The following is a 19,580-nucleotide window of genomic DNA, read 5'->3' on the forward strand; positions in this document are numbered from 1 at the left end:
CATCCCGCCCCAGCCAGAGGACCTCTGTCTTCGAAGGATTTAACTTCAACCGGCTCCCACGTAACCATCCAGCCACAGCTTCCAGGCATCTCGCCAGTGTATCGGGGGCCGAGTCAGGATGGCCATCCATCAACAGATAGAGTTGGGTGTCATCGGCATACTGATGGCAGCCCAGCCCAAAACTCCGGACAAGCTGGGCGAGGGGGCGCATAAAGATGTTAAAAAGCATCGGGGAGAGAATCGCACCCTGAGGCACTCCACACACCAAGGAGTGGCGCGATGGCAATTCCCCCCCGAGCGCCACCCTCTGTCCCCGACCAGAGAGAAACGAGCGCAGCCATTGAAGGACTGTGCCCTGGATTCCCACGTCGGCAAGGCGGTGGTCCAGGAGTTCGTGATCGACCATGTCGAAGGCTGCTGACAGATCTAGAAGAATCAGCAGCCCCGACCCGCCTCGATCCAGCTGCCTACGGAGATCATCTGTTAGGGCGACCAGAGCCGTCTCGGTCCCATGACCAGCACGGAAGCCGGACTGGAATGGATCCAGAGCAGATGTTTCATCCAGAAACCTACCAAGCTGTTCAGCAACCGCTCTCTCAATCACCTTACCCAGGAATGGAAGATTCGAGACCGGGCGGTAATTGGATAGATCTAAGGGATCTAATGATGTTTTCTTTAAGAGCGGACGCACCACTGCCTCCTTCAGTTCCCCTGGGAATATCCCGGTGCCAAGGGACAAATTGATGATATCCCCCAGGGGGGCCCGCACCTCGTCTGGACACGCTCTAACCAGCCATGACGGGCACGGGTCAAGAGGACAGGTGGTGGGCTTTCCAGCTTGGAGGAGTCTGTCCACATCGGCTGGAGATATCCGGTCAAAATGGTCCAATACTGGACCCGAGGACAGTCGAGGGGCCTCCAGTTCCTTTATTGTATCCAAATTGGCAGGGAGGTCATGGCGGAGCAACAGGACCTTCTCCGCAAAAAAGCTCGCAAATGCCTCACAGCTGTGTGTCAGATTGTTATTTAAATTTGGCTGTCCATCAAGGGACGTTAAAGACCGAATTATACTAAATAATTGCGCCGGGCGAGAGCTAGCGGATGCAATGGAGGCCGAGAAGTAAGACTTCTTAGCGGCCTTCACAGCCATCTCATAGGTTTTCATAAAAACCCTATAAGATGTTCTTGAGGCTCCGTCACGGGCACCCCGCCATACTCGCTCTAGCCGTCTGAGGTCCCGCTTCATTTTCCGAAGCTCCTCGGTAAACCAGGGAGCCCGGTTTCTGCGGGGTCGCAGAGGGCGCTTAGGTGCGATCTCATCGATGGCTGCCAGGAGCTGGGTATTCCAGCCCTCAACAAGCTCAGTCAATGAGTCGCCAGGGAGAGCAAGGTCCCGCAAGGCTTGACGGAATCTATCAGGGTCCATCAGCCTCTGCGGGCGAGCCCAAATCGGCTCGCCACCTAAGCAGGGTGGGGGTGGAAAGTCAATCCTGGCTTTCAGAGCGTAGTGATCAGACCATGGCACCTTCATCGAAGGAGACATGATCACATCTATACCGGCACCAAAGATCAAATCCAGCGTGTGGCCTGCTTGATGTGTGGGGCCCGAAACAAACTGGGAGAGCCCTAGTGTCGCCATGGAAGACACCAGGTCCAGAGCCTGTGAGGAGGGAGCGGCATCAGCATGGAAGTTGAAGTCTCCCAATACCAATAGGTTAGGGAACTCCAAGGCCCAGCCGGCCACCGCCTCCAGCAGGCCTGACAGGGTGGCTGCTGGTGCGCTAGGTGGCCGGTACACCAGCCAGACAGCCAAGCTCTCCTCGGAGCCCCACACTAGGCCAACACATTCAATGCCGGGGATCGATGGCGATGGTAGAGCCAATAACAGGTTTTGTGCAAGATTTCTAGGGCTTCCTCATTCCTTATGCAACATAAATGCCACAGTGTCTCTCTCAAGACATTTGGCAACTGTGATGTAAAGCCCCACATAAAAACAACAAAAATGTTAGAGGAAGTTTTGCATCACATCTCACTTAAGTGGAAAAGAACATCCATTCTCATATTTTGAATTTATTACTAGGCAAGGCAGAAGACGCACTGGCTGACAATTACGCTACTTCTCCCTATTTGCATAGCAGAAAAGCATAATGTTGAGATTCAGGAAACACAAATTTAACTCTTGACTCATTTTCAGAAGAACACTAGATTAGATGTGGAATATAAAGCAGTAAAGACAGATTCTTCCACTTATTGATTATTGTAATTGCTACTATTTATACTACAGTCCAACCCCAGAGAACATTTCAAAGCCATCTTATTTAGCTTGGAATCTGGGGTCCCATATTAAATCACAGGAAGGGATCCCCAAAAGTCATTTAGTTCACCCCCTGCAATGCAGGAATCTCAACTAATGCAGGAAAGGGAAATTTCATAGAAGAAGCACTATTCAGAAAGAAAACCACCCCCAAACATGTAAATTCATGATTCATAAAGACTGACCTTTGTTTATTGCCAACCCAGAATCCCACCCTGACTGTAAAAGGTGTGTTGGAGCAGTTCTCATGGAGCAATCACTAAAACCCAATAGGAAATAGTTTCAAGTTCACATTTATTGTTTATATCATCAGAAGATTAAGATAAAAGAAGATTGAGATAAAAGAAAAGTGCCAGGAAGAGTTTCAAGTTCAGGCTTATTGTTTATATGCATCAGAAGATTAAGATAAGGAAATTGCCAATAAATTGTTAAAATAAAGATAGAGAATTCTTTGGGTGTAATTATTACATAAGACAATATCCTATACATGCCTCCCTAAAAGTAATTTCCATTTGGTTAAATGGGTCTTGTTGTTTAGTTGCTTAGTCGTGTCCGACTCTCCGTGACCCCATGGACCTTGTAAATCTGTCTGCAGTTGTGATCTGATTTAGCAAAATGTGTCCAGTTTGATTAAGAAGCATACTAAATCAGATGCTCACTAGTGCAGGTGATCAAAACTGAACACATTTCATATAAATTTACATGTAAATAAAGATTTTCTACAGATTACTTTTCAGTGATATTATGGCTAGCTAGCTAGCTAGCTAGCTAGCTATCTCTTTCTGAATTTAAATAGATCACCTTGCAATGCATGGGGAAATGCACAAGGTCTTCAGCTTATGTCAAAAAGACATTGATGCAGATGCCAGGCAACTATTCTTGGGGAGAATGATCTACATTCATACCTACAATAAAGAAATCATTTTTTGAACTCCTCACCTTCCTCACCCATGATTGCAGGGGTACCTAAAGAAGGACCTCAAAGGATGACCTCAGATATGGGTAGGTTGATGTGGGAATACCCAGATACCAAGCCATGCAGGGCTTTAAACGTAAACATCACCTGAGAAATGGACCAATATCCAACTGAGCTCTTTCAGGTACGTCCCGAACACATAGTGAACTTTCCAAGCCACTTCCAAAGCCAGCCAGCCCCATGCACAACACATTGCAGTAGTCTAGCATAAATATTACCAGAACATCATAACAGGAAGCAAACTTTAGTTAAGCTGCGAAGAAATTTCTAACAGCTTCAGGACAAAAGGAATTCAGATTTTTATATAGTAGGTATTATATAATAAGCAGTGTCAACATACTCTGTCATATCTTAATATATAGACACAAATGTTGCTCCAGGGTTGTTTGTTGTAAAATTGTACTCAAGAGAAGCAGATGGCATATTATGGAGGCACAGCTATCCTTAGAGGATAAAATACAAGATCTGAGTGTTCCTATTGTACATGGTTAACCTGTAGGTAATAACACCACAGAGAAAACTGAGAGTTAGAATGGTTTTGATTACAGATCATGAGCATTTCCCAATATCTTCATCCTTGATTATCCTCTTCTAGATTATATGAGAACCTCCATTGATAAGCCAAATATGAGCAAGAGTTTAATATTTATTATTCCAGTTACAAAATACTGTCTGGAATAATCTTATCCACAGATGCTCCCGATTCACTAAATCAAAAACTGCAGACAGGTTGACAAAGCCACAAAATGGTTTGCTTAAATTTTATCTTTTTTGTATTTTTGATAAGGTGCTATAAACTCTGAATAATTTATCAGCTGTAAAAACAAGGTAAAGGTAAACGACCCCCGACAGTTAAGTCTCATCAGGGCTGAGAAAAGGCACTAAACATAAAGTAAACCTTTAACAATCCGACTTATTTGGTTCAGAAAGTGAGGAAAATAAGCGATTTAGTGCTATACCTAAGTTGTACTATAGTCTTATTATATTACTGCTGATTGGAGGAAAACTGGGACAGCATGTTACCAGAAGTAACCATTACTGTTCTCTAAGATGTAGAAAATTGATGTAGAAAAGGAGCACTAACATTTATTTCTTCCAGAATCTTCTGCAGTAGGCTGACTCCCTCAGCCTGGAAACTTCATGTGCACGACAAGAAAAAACAAAATAAACAAGCTTAAGTGATGCTAAATGTAGCAACAATAGTCCCTACTACAGTGAAGCTGCTAGCGGTGATAACATGTCCCAGCACCTCCCCAGAGAACTTTCAAACACAGTAACTAGTTCATCTGGCTGCCTTAAGTTATGGCCAACTTGGAGAAACAAGTGCCAAGGGAGGAAGCATGACAGAATAGGTGCTCCTAGTATCCTGATGCATGGAGTGGCCCATCACTGAGGATAGGGGATGGTTCAAGTAAGAGGGAGGTCAGAAGTCCAAGGCAAAACAGAATCAGCACCTTGGAGAGGGACTGCGGCATGTGTTTCAGGACCATAGTTAGTGTTCTGCAGTTGAGACAAAACATACAGGTTGTCTTAGCAGTGACCTGAATCAAGTGACAGAACTTTATGGCTTGGGCTATAGAGAGGCATTGCAGTAGATAATGAGTATAAGAAAAAAGATGGCTGAAGCCTGTCTGAAGGAGGAAACAGGCCCATCAATGTCACTCAAGCATTTTCTTCAAGGCACCAACTTCTTAAGGGGTCAGGGAAAACCTCAGCCATTTATGTTTATGTTACTTTAGAAATTGATTTACTTTCCTTTAATTAACACTACTTTACTTTTCACATATGCCTCAAGGTGGCTACATCACACACATTATCACCTCTCCAGAAGTCCTCAAAAGCAGCAGCTTTTTAATAGAGGCTCCTCGGGCAAGGCGCAGAGCAAGTGGAATAGTTAAGCTCATGATGTCACACACAGTCAGTCTCTCCTTCCAAGAAATAGCTGAGATTTGGATAAAACAGCACACAAAACTGGTTCGTGACCCTCTGAGGACTCCTGATATGCCTCTTCCACAAGTTTTCTCTGAAAGCTTTTCTTGTACATGCATTACGGCTTCTGGGCTCCAGCACAGTTGCAAATGGCACATCTGAATAGCAGATTAGCTGTGGTTTTGATTAGTGGAGAAGCTGTATATCCTTTGTTTTTCAATCCTGGCCGAAACCTAAACATCTTCTGCAGAACCAAGTCTCTGTAGTACTTTACCATGGGATCCTCCATATGTATCCTGACATGCTACATTAAAGGGAACTCGGCGTGGTGGATTATTTGAACAGGGTAACATTCTGCGGGTGGGGAGATCTACCCTCAGCTGTAACCATTTTACCATGAAGATTAATGTGGTGTCCATGGAAGCAGCCACATGTTCATTCTTGTTCCTTTGGCTCCGATGTGTCATCATGATTTGTTGCTACAGATGCTGAGAAACCAAAAGATTTCTAGTTCAACTTGGATCCTCATTCAGAAATTCAAAAACAAGTGAAGCACTGCTATAGTGCCAGGACCCTTTGCTCTTGTAGATCTTGGGGAAACACACTTGGCCAGGTTTTCACAGTTAGGGTGGGTAGTATGACAGCTCATTTTCAGAGAATAACCCCACCCATTTAGCAGCCTGTCAGTGTACTTTGGTGCAGCCACAGCTTTTTACTTGTTTCAACACATAAGCCACCACGTGGACCTGTTTCCTCATGTGCCACTGTCTGAAAACACCTTGCTACTCATAAGTTGGAGACAGGCTTAGAATCATTCCTTTCAGTGTCACTGACAGAACTCTAGATTGCTCCTCTGTTTGTAGCATTCTTCAGCCTCCATAAATTATCTTGGGTTTTGTGCTACTTGACATATATTTGAGCTTAAAGGTGGTATGTGGTGTGGTAGTTAGGGTATTGGACTAGTACCTAGGAGTATTCTGCTTCCAATATAAAGTTCATTTAGTTTTCTGGGTTTTCTTGGGCAAAAGATTGGGGAAGCACAATACAGAGATTACTCTGAGCCCTATAATTGCAACCTGTCACACCAGAGATTAATCTGCAAGAACCATAGCTTCTAACTTGCACAACTTTGCAAGAAGTTGCTTGTTCCAATCAACTTTGAAACTTATTTCTCACAGTCACTGATGGCCCATCTTTGCCAAAAAATAAAAACATATTTTCCAAAACATTGCTCTCCAGATTTCATCGTTTAGCATCTATTTTTATCCAATGCTGTACAGAAGTTATACATGAGTGACTTCAGATGTCCAAAGGGTTATTAACAGTTCCTTTCACAGTCAACTCAACAGTGGATGTTCCTGTGAAACTACACAGGGCCAAGAGGGTCTTTCACATTCTAACTGAGAACCTCACTTTGAGAGATTTACAAAAGAAACTAGGTAGGACTAGGAGTCAAGATTTACTCCCATCAGAATCAAGATTTACTCCCTTTGGAATCCACGGGAGTTACTCATCACAGCTAAAGTATTGCTTACTTACAGGGCAATCTGAAATACAGGAAGCTGGCGGAACTTACTCTGGCTAAGTTAAACTAGTGTAAATTAACACTACTCCAGACTCTGTTCAGGAGTGGGGCTACTGCTGGCTGAGCCAAACTAAGCAGGGCAGAGGGAAAACTAGCCTTTAAAATTGAGTTTGACTTACACTACCCTTTTTGTCAATAAAGGTTAGTGCTGGGTCACCAGGTCACGGGATCGAGCTAAATGGCTGAGCAATACTATTGGAAACCGCTTTCATGTTTCACCTGTCTATGAATATCTATTTTCTGGCTGTCCTCATCTCCTTTATAATCTATTTACTTTTATAATGTTTTTCACATGGAGATAGGAAGAAGGATCTAACACAGGTAAATTGTTGTTCTGAAAACTGTGTTACAAGTGTAACATTGTTGTCAGGTAAAGGAGGGCAAGTTCTGAGTAAATTTGTGAGCTTTTCTGTGGGCTCACGAAAAAGAAACTGCCTTCTTGTATTTGAAATGAAAGATAGCACTAATAGGCAATTTGTGGAGTTTTCCGTGCATTTCTCATGAATCAACAAAACTCCTCTTTTTAATTTAGTTTTTAAACTAAAGTTCACTTTTAACTGAGCTCAAGTCAACTTCAAAGGCTTCTTCCTTTTAATCTTAACTCGTTAAAAATTCCTATTCATTTCCCCCGTCCCACAGCTGCCATTCAGGTCCATGGTCCTGAAGTCCTTTTCCAGTTGCGGACTATATGGTGAAAGCACACCACGGACATTTCATCCTAACAACCCCAAACTTGTTTAAACCCAAACTAAACATTTTAAACCAAATCACTCTTCTTGCTTATTTGTCCAAACCATGCTCTAGCAACTTTGGCAGGGGATGGGGGATGTTGGGAAGAGCCTTTCGTTTGCCGACTGAAGAGAGGAGACCAGATGGAAGAAGAAAACTCTGGTACAACCTAGTTGTCTAGATTCAGTCCATTGGTCCCGCTATGGGTAATAATTTGGGGGGAAGCGGGGGGAAATAGATTTCTTCACCAAAGGCACCTATATTATTTAAGAACGCATCTCGCTGATTTCAATGAGGTTTATTCCTGAGTGAGAGGGTGGAAGACAATAGCCCTATTTACCATAATGCAGGCCTATCCACACATGTAATTTTGTTGGTTGGGATTCAACTAACTAGTCCCACTAGTGGAAGCCTATGCAAGGACCTTTGCTAGTGCCAGGGGGCTCACCCCCCTCTTCTCCCTACTACACAAAATATATTGATGTGGGTTCAGAGAACTCCTTGAATAGTGCACAGCGGGAGTTGAGGGGGATCATTCCATCTGGCAAGTTGAAAAACTTGCACTGATGGAACAATTGCCACATACGCTGAATTATTCCCTTTATGACTATATATACCCATAAATATACACTATATCATCTATCAATCTGTCTGTCTGTCTGTCTACCAACTATCTAGATACAGATACTGTATATAGATTGTGTGTGTGTGTGTGTGTGTGTGTGTGTGTAATTTATATTTAAATAACTTTATGATGTTTTCTTCATACTTAAAGTCTGTTGAGTTTATCAGTATTTTCTTATGGCTATTTTACATTATTTTATGTAAATCATTTAGAGGGTTGGTACAGTGGTACCTCTGGTTACAAACTTAATTCATTCTGGAGGTCCTTTCCTAACCTGAAACTGGTCTTAACCTGAGGTACCACTTTAGCTGATGGGGCTTCCCACTGCCAGTGCACCACCGGCGCACAATTTCTATTCTCATCCTGCGGTAAAGTTCTTAACCCGAAGTACTACTTCTGGGTTAGCTGAGTCTGTTTGTAACCCGAGGTACCACTGAGAGAGAGATATATGACTATATGAGCAATGCTTACATCTTGTTAAAAAAGAAATAAATAAGTGAAATCCCTAAATTCTCAATATGGTGTCAGAATAGGTGTCACTGACAGATTTCAAGATGCAAGGGCACTTTGGGTTCATGTCGTTTAATCTTTATACCTTATGATGTATTCGTTAAGACCTTCAGTGAGTGAGACTGAACACTCTGATTTGGAATGTGCTATTCTTGAGGGCAGGGTTAATTATTTTTAATTGTTATTGTGAAGTATTGCTGAAAACCCCAGTCAGACCGAGTATCCCATGACCAGTGTTTTCTTTCCAAACAGCATGCTAGGCCTCATGAGAATATTGGAGCCTTTGGAGAGACATGTAATTATTGGTAGCCCCACTCTGAGAACACAGGAGTGGACCTGGCAGTCATCAGGGAGCTATCATTGCCTGTGCCACCAGCACTGAGGAGACCACCAGGGTGGTGTAGATAAACATGGCAGGAGTCAGGAGGGATTTCTGGATGCAGGGCCGAGAGGAGGGCTGTGATATATCTTATTTATCTTGAAATCAGGACTGAGCTTTTGTACCGACTGCTACTGATTGCGGAAGTAAGCTAAAGAGATAAGGTTACAATTCAATTAAAGATTGCCTTTAGATATTTAGAACACACATGTCTGTAAAAAGGTGAAGGAAACACTCATTGCTCAGGGTTGTCAAATTCGCTGGAAATAGATGGATTCCAGTTTTAATCCTAGCCTGTGGGCTCCGTGTGTGTGTTTCCATGCGCGCGTGCACACAGAATTTACTTGTTTGGCTGTCATTGTTTCACTCCGTTTAGCTTAGGCTGGAGACAGATCCTGGTTCTGAGAGCTGTAGGTTATGTAAACAGAGCTTTCACTTCCCAAGGTGTATGAAAGCATTTATCGCGTCTTGTTCCATCTTTCCCTTGCATACCTGGTTTGTGGGGTTTCCATGTTATTTATTTATTTATTAAACCCTCAAATCCCCTTTATCGTCAGGGAAAGCTGCTGAGCATACACAGCAGAAATCCATCTTTCATACTTAACCAGCCTTAGATGGTTTTCAGACACCACCCAATTACAAAACTCAGTCCAAGGAAATGCATACTTAATCCAGGCAAGATAGGAGAAGTCTTGGTCGGTGGGAAATCCAACCTGAAATAAGTTACTCGGTTTGTTCTGGATGGGAGAAACCAGATGTGCAGTCTGGGAACACATGGGAGCAAAGCAATGTGAGTCAGAACCACAAAATTCCATTAAAACTCCATCCCTACTTTAGATTATCCACCTTGTTGCCTCTGATGAATTTGAGCCCTGTGCCTGTCCTGACACTTCCTTGTTCCCAGATGAGTTCAGTTGTTGGGTCACAATTCAAATAGACATACTGTGGTACCTCGGGTTACAGATGCTTCAGGTTACAGACTCCATTAAGCCAGAAATAGTACCTCAGGTTAAGAACTTTGCTTCAGGATGAGGACAGAAATCGTGCAGCGGCAGTGCAGCGGCAGCAGGAGGCCCCATTAGCTAAAGTGGTACCTCAAGTTAAGAACAGTTTCAGGTTAAGAACGGACCTCCATAACGAATTAAGTTCTTAACCCGAGGTACCACTGTATCTGACACTTTTTCTGACATCAAATGCATAAAAAGATACCACGGGCTCTAAGCTTGCCAGTTCTCCCACTTAGGAAAGAAGATGTCTTTTGACCTAATCTTCTGATTTATTTTGGATCAAGACCAGGTCTCTGAAATGATGTTTCCTTAAGTGCTGGTATTGTCAATTAATATAAATTGCCCCCAAACTTAGATAAGCTTGGTTAAGCAAAATAAAACGTTTTGAAACACCAGCTCCTCTGAAAGATTTGTCAGCAAACTTAATAACTTACTGTTAGTTACTATGCAGTGCAAATCTGAAGTCAGGCAAGATGAACTTTCAAGATTTGACCCATCTGGCCGTTCATATTTAGAAATACTTTTCAGTTAACTAGTATGTAGCTTTTTCATTGAGCTGATTGATAATAAAAGCTAAGCAAGCAATTTCTAGAACAGAAAAAACTGCTAAGTGAACAATATTCTTCATTCACAGCTGATCATTAAATCATAGCGATATACAGGATCTTAAATGCTTCGGTAGAAAAAAAAGGATTTGAACCATTGTAAATGTTCTCTTTATTTCCATTATGGGTACAAGGAATTGTGGGGGGGGGACCCTGCAGGATTAAGGGGAGGTTCTCCCTCTTTAGGATTTTTGAAAACTGGAAAGTTTATAGGTTCACCTTTGGCTAACATATGGGAAAATTGCTAATAGCTGGAAGAATCTTGCTGATCTGTCTTTAATACCAGCCTAGATTGTGATTAGGCCATGCAAGACACATTAGTGATTTGCCAATGCAGTCTGTGAGTCGAATGTTACGGTTGATTGTTTAATCTGCATGTTGTATTGTAATAAAATAAAATATGTGCCCAGTGAGAATTCTTAACATAGCCATGTGTTACAATTCATAAATCGAACTGCAAATGGCAACCCTGTGAATTTTGACAATGGCCTCATTCTGGAAGCAAGCAGCTGAACAACCAGTGGATTGACCACTTCATTTTTCTAAGGCAAGGGCTCATTGAGAATAGGTATTGACATCCCAATTTTAAAATGCTTTTTTAGTTCCAGGCAATCTTATGGTTCTAAAGCAGGGAGGACAGAGAAATGTGTTCAGTTCACTTTTTTTAATATGAACCTACCTAATTCATGTTTTCCAAACCAATATGCAAACATAAATTTCTCCAGATTTTGCAATGCAGATATCCAACAAGAAAAAAATAGAGCGCGCTCTCTCTCTCTCTCTCTCTCTCTCACACACACACACACATTAGGGGAAAGTTCATACAAAAATTGCATTTTATTAGCAGAAATTTCAAAAATAGGCTTCTTAGGGGAAACTACAAACAATAATATGTCAGTCTGGATATATTTTTCTTGTTGAGTTCTTTTTAATCACACAGTGCTGCAGAAATGAGGCAAACAATTGGAAAAATGGAAAACTGAGAAAAATGGAAAATCATAGATTCATCTGTTCCTACTGTAAAGTCCTAGTAAAAGGCAGTGTGTGTTGAATAAATAGCAATAGATCAGGGAATTTCTGGTTGATAGGAGATGGCAGATTAAATCTGCAATATGAAATGTACTCCCTAGGAAGTAAGCCCCGCTGAACACAGCTCGACTTACTTCTGAATTAAACGTGCATAAGATGGCATGGTACAGTCTCAGCATGTTTACTGAGAGGTAAGTCTCATTGGGGCTTACTCCCTGTTGCAAATGTTCCCGGTATTACATCAGGACTGATTATTCCTTACTGCTGTTGTTATGCGTAGAGACTCCTAAAAGGCAATGTTAGACTTCAGCCTCAGTAAAGAGTAATATTGACCATATGTGTGATTCTGTTGCTGTTCTTTGATAACTTTTCAGGACATGTGCATTTACAACAGTAGAGCATTTCATGGGGCTCCCTGGTCCCTAGAAGACACATTAGATCACACACACTAAGCTGAGCTAGTGTGGAGCAATAGTGGCATTGCATCCAGAGCCATGGCAACCTGCCTGGGCCCCAGGAGTCTAAAAGCTGCTTAGCTGCAAGAAGCAGAGTTGGCCGACTCACTTCTCTAGCTGTCCTTCAATAGCCTTTTTTTCTGCGGAGGCTTGTTCAGAAGCATATGTGAAAAAAGATGATAAAATCAGGGGATGCGATGTAGGGCAATACAATACAAAATTCCTCTATCTATTCCTAGGTATTAAAAATTGGCAGGCCATGCTTAATAGCTTTGCTTTTAATAAGAATAAGCCCAGATTGGCTATGAAAAATCGTTATAGGAAGACTATAAGGGGTGGGTGGAGCTTATCACACTCAGCTCTTATGATGCCTTCCAACTCAACCACTTGAGCTTTATTACCACAAGGCAACTACAAATGGATCGACCTAGAAGATGAAATGATTCCAGACACAAAAATTTGGACATTGGATATGTCCATTTACTGAATTGTCTGAAAATATGTTTAAAACAATACACAATCTGTTATGTATTCAGTGGCCTGTGTTTGCCTGAGCTTGAGTCTGGACTAAGGATTCTGAGCCCCTGTGTTCTGATTCGATACATGATATCAAATTACAGAACATTTCAGGATTTGGGCCTCTGCCATTGGCCCTTAAACTCTGAGTCATGATTCGCAGCTTGGAAGTTTAGACAGCCAATCATGTTGGTACTGGGAGTGGCCCGTGCCTTCAGAAATGTATATAAGCAGTTGCTTTGCCCTTGTTGTCCCGTTCTGTTAGTTCAATAAAGTTTCTTGCTGTTATCACTGTGTCTTGCCTTGTGGGAGCCCACCTACGCTTCACAATCCATACACATTAAGTATGCCACAAATTTGGAAAAGATGGCAGCATCACCTTGGTCCATTGACCCCACTTGACTTGCACCCCCAGGTCCAAGATCCAGCTCTGCACAATGTTATTCTTTCATGGGAGAAAAAACACCTATTTAGACTCAGAAATTTTTTACATTAACAATAAACCTAAAGAACAATTCAAAATTAATACAGGAAATCAGGGATAGTCCTGGCTACAAGAAACACAGTTTTTTCATCTATTAGCAGGTAAAGCATTGGCAACACAAGCAACCAGACCCCTAACAAAATTTAGAATTAATCATCTGAAGTAGAGGATATAGAGATAGAGGTCTGGTCTCTGTTATATACCAAGAACTTCTAGACTTAACCCCAGGAGCACTAAATAGTCTTAAGAATGTCTTGGGGAAAGACCTCAACATTAAAACATAATATTCTATATGGAACAGAACATGGTCACATAAACTTCTGAAGTCTGCATACATACATACATACATACATACATGAGAACTCTGTAAAAGTAATTAATAAGTGGCCCTGCACTCAATTCAAATTTTGTATATCAATTCTCATTCATTTCAATTTTGCTGGAGGGAATATGCACAGAAAGGTACATTTCTTTACCTTGGGTGGAAATGTCCATGGGTCTCTCTCTCTCACACACACACACATACACACACACACACACACACACACACACCTGCAAAGGAATTATTAACTTGGTTCTTATGACATCCCTTCAATCACAGTACAATCACCATTGCAATCACTGAGAAGATAACTCATAAACTTCCCATCAGGAAAGGCAAAGAACCGCTGGAACATTTCTACGCTACTTGGTGGATCTTCATTTCTTATGTTTCCAAAAACAACCTACAGGATTCCTCACCCATGCCAAAGAGAGAACTAAGGTCTTTCCGATTAAAAGGACAGATAAAGTACTTACCGTACTTAGCTTATAACATATACATGTCAGTACTAGTATCTAAGTTCTACATGCCTACCCACCTGGAATTTCATTCATTTGTTGACCAAAGGCTTGTGCTTCAGTTGCTATAATGCACACACACTGCTTATTTCAAGGCAGCTAAAGGCTGGATTGATAATTTCATTTTTTACAGAAAGAGCTACCTTGCCCAACTTAATTATTCTCTTTTTAATAAATAAAAACTTCCTGTGCAATTATTTTTAAGAGGAGCATGAGGCTTTTTCCTGTTCCTTTTGCCATCCAAATAACCTTTAGTTCTTGGAACTGGAACTGACTTGCGTGGGTGTAGTTTGGTATGAGAATGGAAAGCTCTTATAATTACCAAACACACCTATATTGCTTTAAGTGGAAATAAAGGGATAAGAAAAGCAAATCCTGATGTAAATAGCACACTTCCTTGAATACATAAGTGAGGTAGGGCTGAAATTACTGGGGGTTTGTTCCTTATTTCAATTTAAAAACAAACAATAATACATAAGAACATCAAAGCCTTCCAGTGGGTGCGATACAAAGGTGTACACATAAGGATTAAAGACAATTATAACTTATGAGTAGCAAAATATCCACAGAACAAAGGGAAAGGAACCAAAGGCAAAATGGGAAAGTTGAGACTAGATTTTAACTCAATAACACATATTGATTTCTTCCACTAGATCTTGTTCTTAGGTGGATTTCAGACCCACGAGGTGTGGAAACACAGCATTCAAAAGTAGCACTCAGATTTGAGATAATAGACCATGGGTAGGCAACTAAGGCCTAGGGGTCAGATCTGGCCCAAACGTCGGCTCACGGACAGTCCGGGAATCACGCTGATTCTCGGACTGTCTGCGGGCCAGATTAAGAAGGCAGTTGGGCCGCATCCGGCCCCCGGGCCTTAGGGTGCCTTCCCCTGAGATAAACTCTTCATATTAGATTAATTTAGCAGATATGTCATGTTACAAATGGTGTTAAATTCTAGTATATGGTTAGCGATTCTTTCTAGCATTTTTTTTAAACGTTGCAGACGTTCAAGGCATATGCAAGGCATGGACATTTTCTTTTCCCTGTGATACAACTGGACCAAATAACTTTGAGCACAAGTAACTTGTAGGCTGGGCCCTGGGGATGAAAGGAACAGCTGGATGGTACATTCATTGCTTTCCAGCACTGGTGCAATGTGGAAATGTGCTCGTTTGTTTGGAAAGGTAATTTGGAATAACTCTCCAAGGCAGATATTAGCCACTGTTGTCCATCCAATTCATTCTTTTATGAGAGAAGATTCAATGCCAATTCAAAACTAAGTTGGCAGCAGTATATATACAGTATATATTTATATTCTTCAGCTTTATTATTTATTAAATTTATATACTGCCCTTTATTCAAAGTTCACAGGACAGTTTACAATATAAAAACATAAAATACATAACACACACACAAATACCGCCCCCCCCCCATTATCTTGAGATCCTAAAAAACTGACTGACAAGTCAACATGTAAATGTCTTCAGGGCAGACAAAGTACAAGTAACTGCAAGGTAACCTTAGTCATACTGTAAACTTCAGCAATAATTGAAGGTGCGGCTTTTTCTAAGCAAAAGAATGTTATATACATTTTGTAAATGCTCATTAATAAACAGGAATGAATGGGACTAAGCCACCTATCTGCTATGCGCTCATTTGCAGAACTGTTGCATAGGCACTGAGAGAGCCCTTTGCTTCATCGCAAAGAACACCAAGTTTTCCACCCTGCAATCCTGACATTCCTGATGATTCAAGGAAAGGCAGTTTGGTCTGGAAGGAATCAGCTCACTTGTGCTGGTGCTATTAGTTGCCCTATCAGCACAGCTAAGGAGGCTAAACCGAAGCTGGAAATTCCTATTTTTACCTTCTTTACTTGGAGAGTTATCAAACATTTTTATATATTTAGCATCAAAGCATTGTTCAAAAGAATGGGCAATCTTTTTGGCTCACACAGTAAAAGTGCATTGAGGGTGGGGGCTTAATATCAGAGGATGTTCAGAGGACAGAGGAGGATGTTCTGAAAAGGGGGGGGGGGAGAGGAACCCTCATCTTTTATTCCAATCCAGCTACATAGACGAATAGTATCTATGCTATTTCATCAAGCATGTGGGTGACTATAATTGTGCGGAACACATGTTTTATACAAACGGCTGTTCCATAATAAGAGTTCCTTTGGAATCAATCTGATTTTTCTCTTCTGCATACCACAGGGGGTTTTGTTTTTTGTTTTTACTACTATCCAGTGTGTTTGAGAAATGCAATGTCTAGCGCTATTTTGACTGTTATTCCTAGGTGGTTCTGCAACCATACTTGATTCTGTTCTTATTTTGCTTCTATTGTTGGAAGGCTGCCTCGTCTCATTGGGAATTCTTGATCCGACCACAATCAAAGCTGATTAATAAGCCTTTAACTGTATCAAGAAATCATTAAAATGTTCCCAGGCACTTCACATGCATAGAAAGGAAACAACTATCTCTGGTGGGATTTCTTTGGATATAGATGAGGATTCCTGCAGAGCTGCAGGAATGACCACCTCCCCCACCTTGCTGCTATAGTTACAGAAACCCTGATTCACCAATGGCAGGTGGGCAGTGGTACAAAATATAACATGGGGTGGAATGGTAGAGGAATTTTCTGCAAAGAAGAGGAAAGTTTCCCCAGTTGCAACCAACTTAAGAGGTCTCATATTAATGAAAGGATAGGTGGAAAGTGCCTCTGGTCTACTCAATTTCACTCCTAAGGCATAAAAAGTAGGACTGTCATATTTAGTCAGCTAGCTACATTAAGTAAAAACCTTGTGACTGATTAAAAAGCTGTTTACAACGAAGTGAGTAAGGCTTTTTTAAAAAAAGAACCTTTAAATTCAGGAACTTTAAACAATGCAAACAATGGGTGGCAAGTGCTATGTTTGAAGGAGTGCTCTGTTACAGCACAGATTGGGGTCTGAAGTGATATTTGCTACAGCACTGAGCTGCAAGGACCTGGATATTAACCTATCAGAGTGGTTACAGGCAGTGCTTTTTTTCCTAAAAAAAAAAAGTTTAGGGGTACTCTCATTTCGACTCAAGAAAACCACCATTTTATAGTTCAAATTTGGGGAAATACAGTAAATGGACAAAAGTACAAAGATTCACAAAATGTTTAGGGGTATGCGTCCCCCTGCGTCCCCCCCAGAAAAAAAGCACTGGTTACAGGCAACTAATCTACCATACTTATTATTTCCACCCATTTAACTGAATACTTGTTACTACTTGGCAGGAAGATACAGATGAAGCTGTTGGCGGCTAGCTGGTTGTCTGCATGGGCCCTCAGTCACTGTCTAAATTAGGCCAAGCCTTCTATTTACACTACAAAAATAGGCACACTCCACCATAAACCATTGGAATAATTTCAATATTCCCATCAATTAGGAGCTTGGATGCACTCATAGGTGGAAAAATGTCTGAAATGCAAGAAATAAAGGAAAGGAAAGACTCTACTGGGTAAAATGACAATGAACTCATGCCTTAGATTTTTATAACATTCTGTCTGTCAGATTCAGGCCTGACCTAAAAGATTTAGTAACATCTGCAACCCTTAATCCATGCTTCTGTGGAAATGGAATACAATTACAATCTTGCCTCATTTCTTCCATTTCAACAGCTTTATGTGTATTTAAATTTAGAGAAATAATCAGAGGAAACCTCATAAAAAATAAAATAAAAAGTGAAATCTTTAAATCTGTCTCCTGGACAGCCCATGTAGTCTGTGGCAAAGCTAACCCATTGTAAATTAAACTCCATTTACTAACATGCAGTGCTAATTTGATTACCCCAGATAAAGCTCTTATTGCAACCCTTTGGCACTTACTGTAGTGTGAAACTAGATAGATAATTTGCAAAGAAAAAAAAGTGCAAGCTTGCTTTGGCACCTTCCATTGGTTTTGTGCTTTTGCATTTGAGCGAGACTTGCAGCATAAATTGGACACAATTAGCAGCACATTTTTAAAAATACAGCTCAGTTCTGGTGCTAATTTGTCTTTGCAATAACACCAATTTCCCTTTTATTTACACTCAGTAAGCGTACAGAGGCTAACAGTGAAGAAAGCTTTCGACAATCCTCACTTGTATAGCGTAAAGCAAAGAACTCATTGTGTGCTATGTGAAATGAATTGGGTATCTCAGTCTCCTTTCCAATGAACATGTGTCCAAATCACAGAATCTACCACCACAGTTGGCACTAATTGGCGGGTTCATCAGAGTGGCCAAGAAATGAATGGACCATGGATACCAAGCTAACATTTTACCCTACAGGTGGTCCTTTCAGATCCCGATTGAGGTAGACAGGAGAAATCTGCTGGGGTGATACCTGTTAACACAGTACTTTAATAAGCAATGAATATGCATCATTAAAGCTCATATAAATAAAATTGTGGAACATGAAAATATTCCCAGCTTACCCATCTCAGATATGGTCAAATGGACAGTTGTTCCTTATATTCAGAATCAGTATTCCATTATGCTCAGATGTGATGAAACAGCTATTTGAATTCTCATATCTAAAAGGTAGACAGTGCACAACATCCTCTGGTGTTTATGATGGCAGCGTTCCCCTTGCGCCAGTTTTGAATCAACTTTGCAGGTCATTCTCTATTGTCTGACATCAAACTTTTCAGAAATATTGTGGCAAAAATATAGAGAGTTTTGTATTGCTTTTTAAAAAACGTTTTAATGGTTTGTGATGATGAAACAATTCAGATCAGTTTCCCCCAACATGTTTCCCTCCAGAAGTTTTATTTAAACCAACACTCATCATCTCTGACCATAAGCTGATGGGAGCTGGAGAAGGCTAGATGGCTGGTAGAAGGCTGATTTAGGAATTGCTATCAAATATTTCAGCTTAACCAAAATGAAGAGGATAGGAGCCAGAGCCCAGGTCTACAACTAGAGCAAAACTTGTGAGTGAATCTAAATGGAACAGAGGCAGCATAACACTGAATACCAGTTCCTGGGAGAGCAGTAAAAAGGGGTGTTATTTTTATGTCCTGCTTGTGGGCTTCCTAGAAACATATGGCTGGTCACTGTAGAAAACAAAATACTAAGTTAGCTGGGCCTTTGGACTGATCCAAAGACTGTGTCCTCACAATACTGTGTGCAAATTTCTCAGATTAGGCTGTTAGTGTAACTGCCTCACCAACCACATGGAAAAAAGCAGTTGAACTTGTTACCATATTTAATTTTTCATTTTTCATTTTTTTTAAAATGATATTTATTAAAAGTTTAAAAATTACAGAAAAAAGAAGAAAAGAAAACAACAACAAAAATTAACAAAACATACATTACAATACATAAGAAAAGGGGGAAAAAACCCAATACAACAATAACAATAAAAAAAGAAAGAAAAAGAACACAACCAATATTCCATATCTTAATCTTCCAATTACTTGTTTCCTCCACCTCCTCACACCTCCCTTTTTGTATTCTAGTTTAATTATTTGTTTCAGCAAATTCTTTCCATCTTTCTCAATTTTTATTGGGTAATTTATCTTAACAGTCTAACCTATTAATTAAGTCAACAAATCCTTTCCATCTTTCACTATATTCTGTCATTCAGTTTGC

Source organism: Podarcis erhardii (assembly GCF_964252035.2).
Source record: "Podarcis erhardii genome assembly, chromosome: 1".
NCBI classification, from domain to species: domain Eukaryota; kingdom Metazoa; phylum Chordata; class Lepidosauria; order Squamata; family Lacertidae; genus Podarcis; species Podarcis erhardii.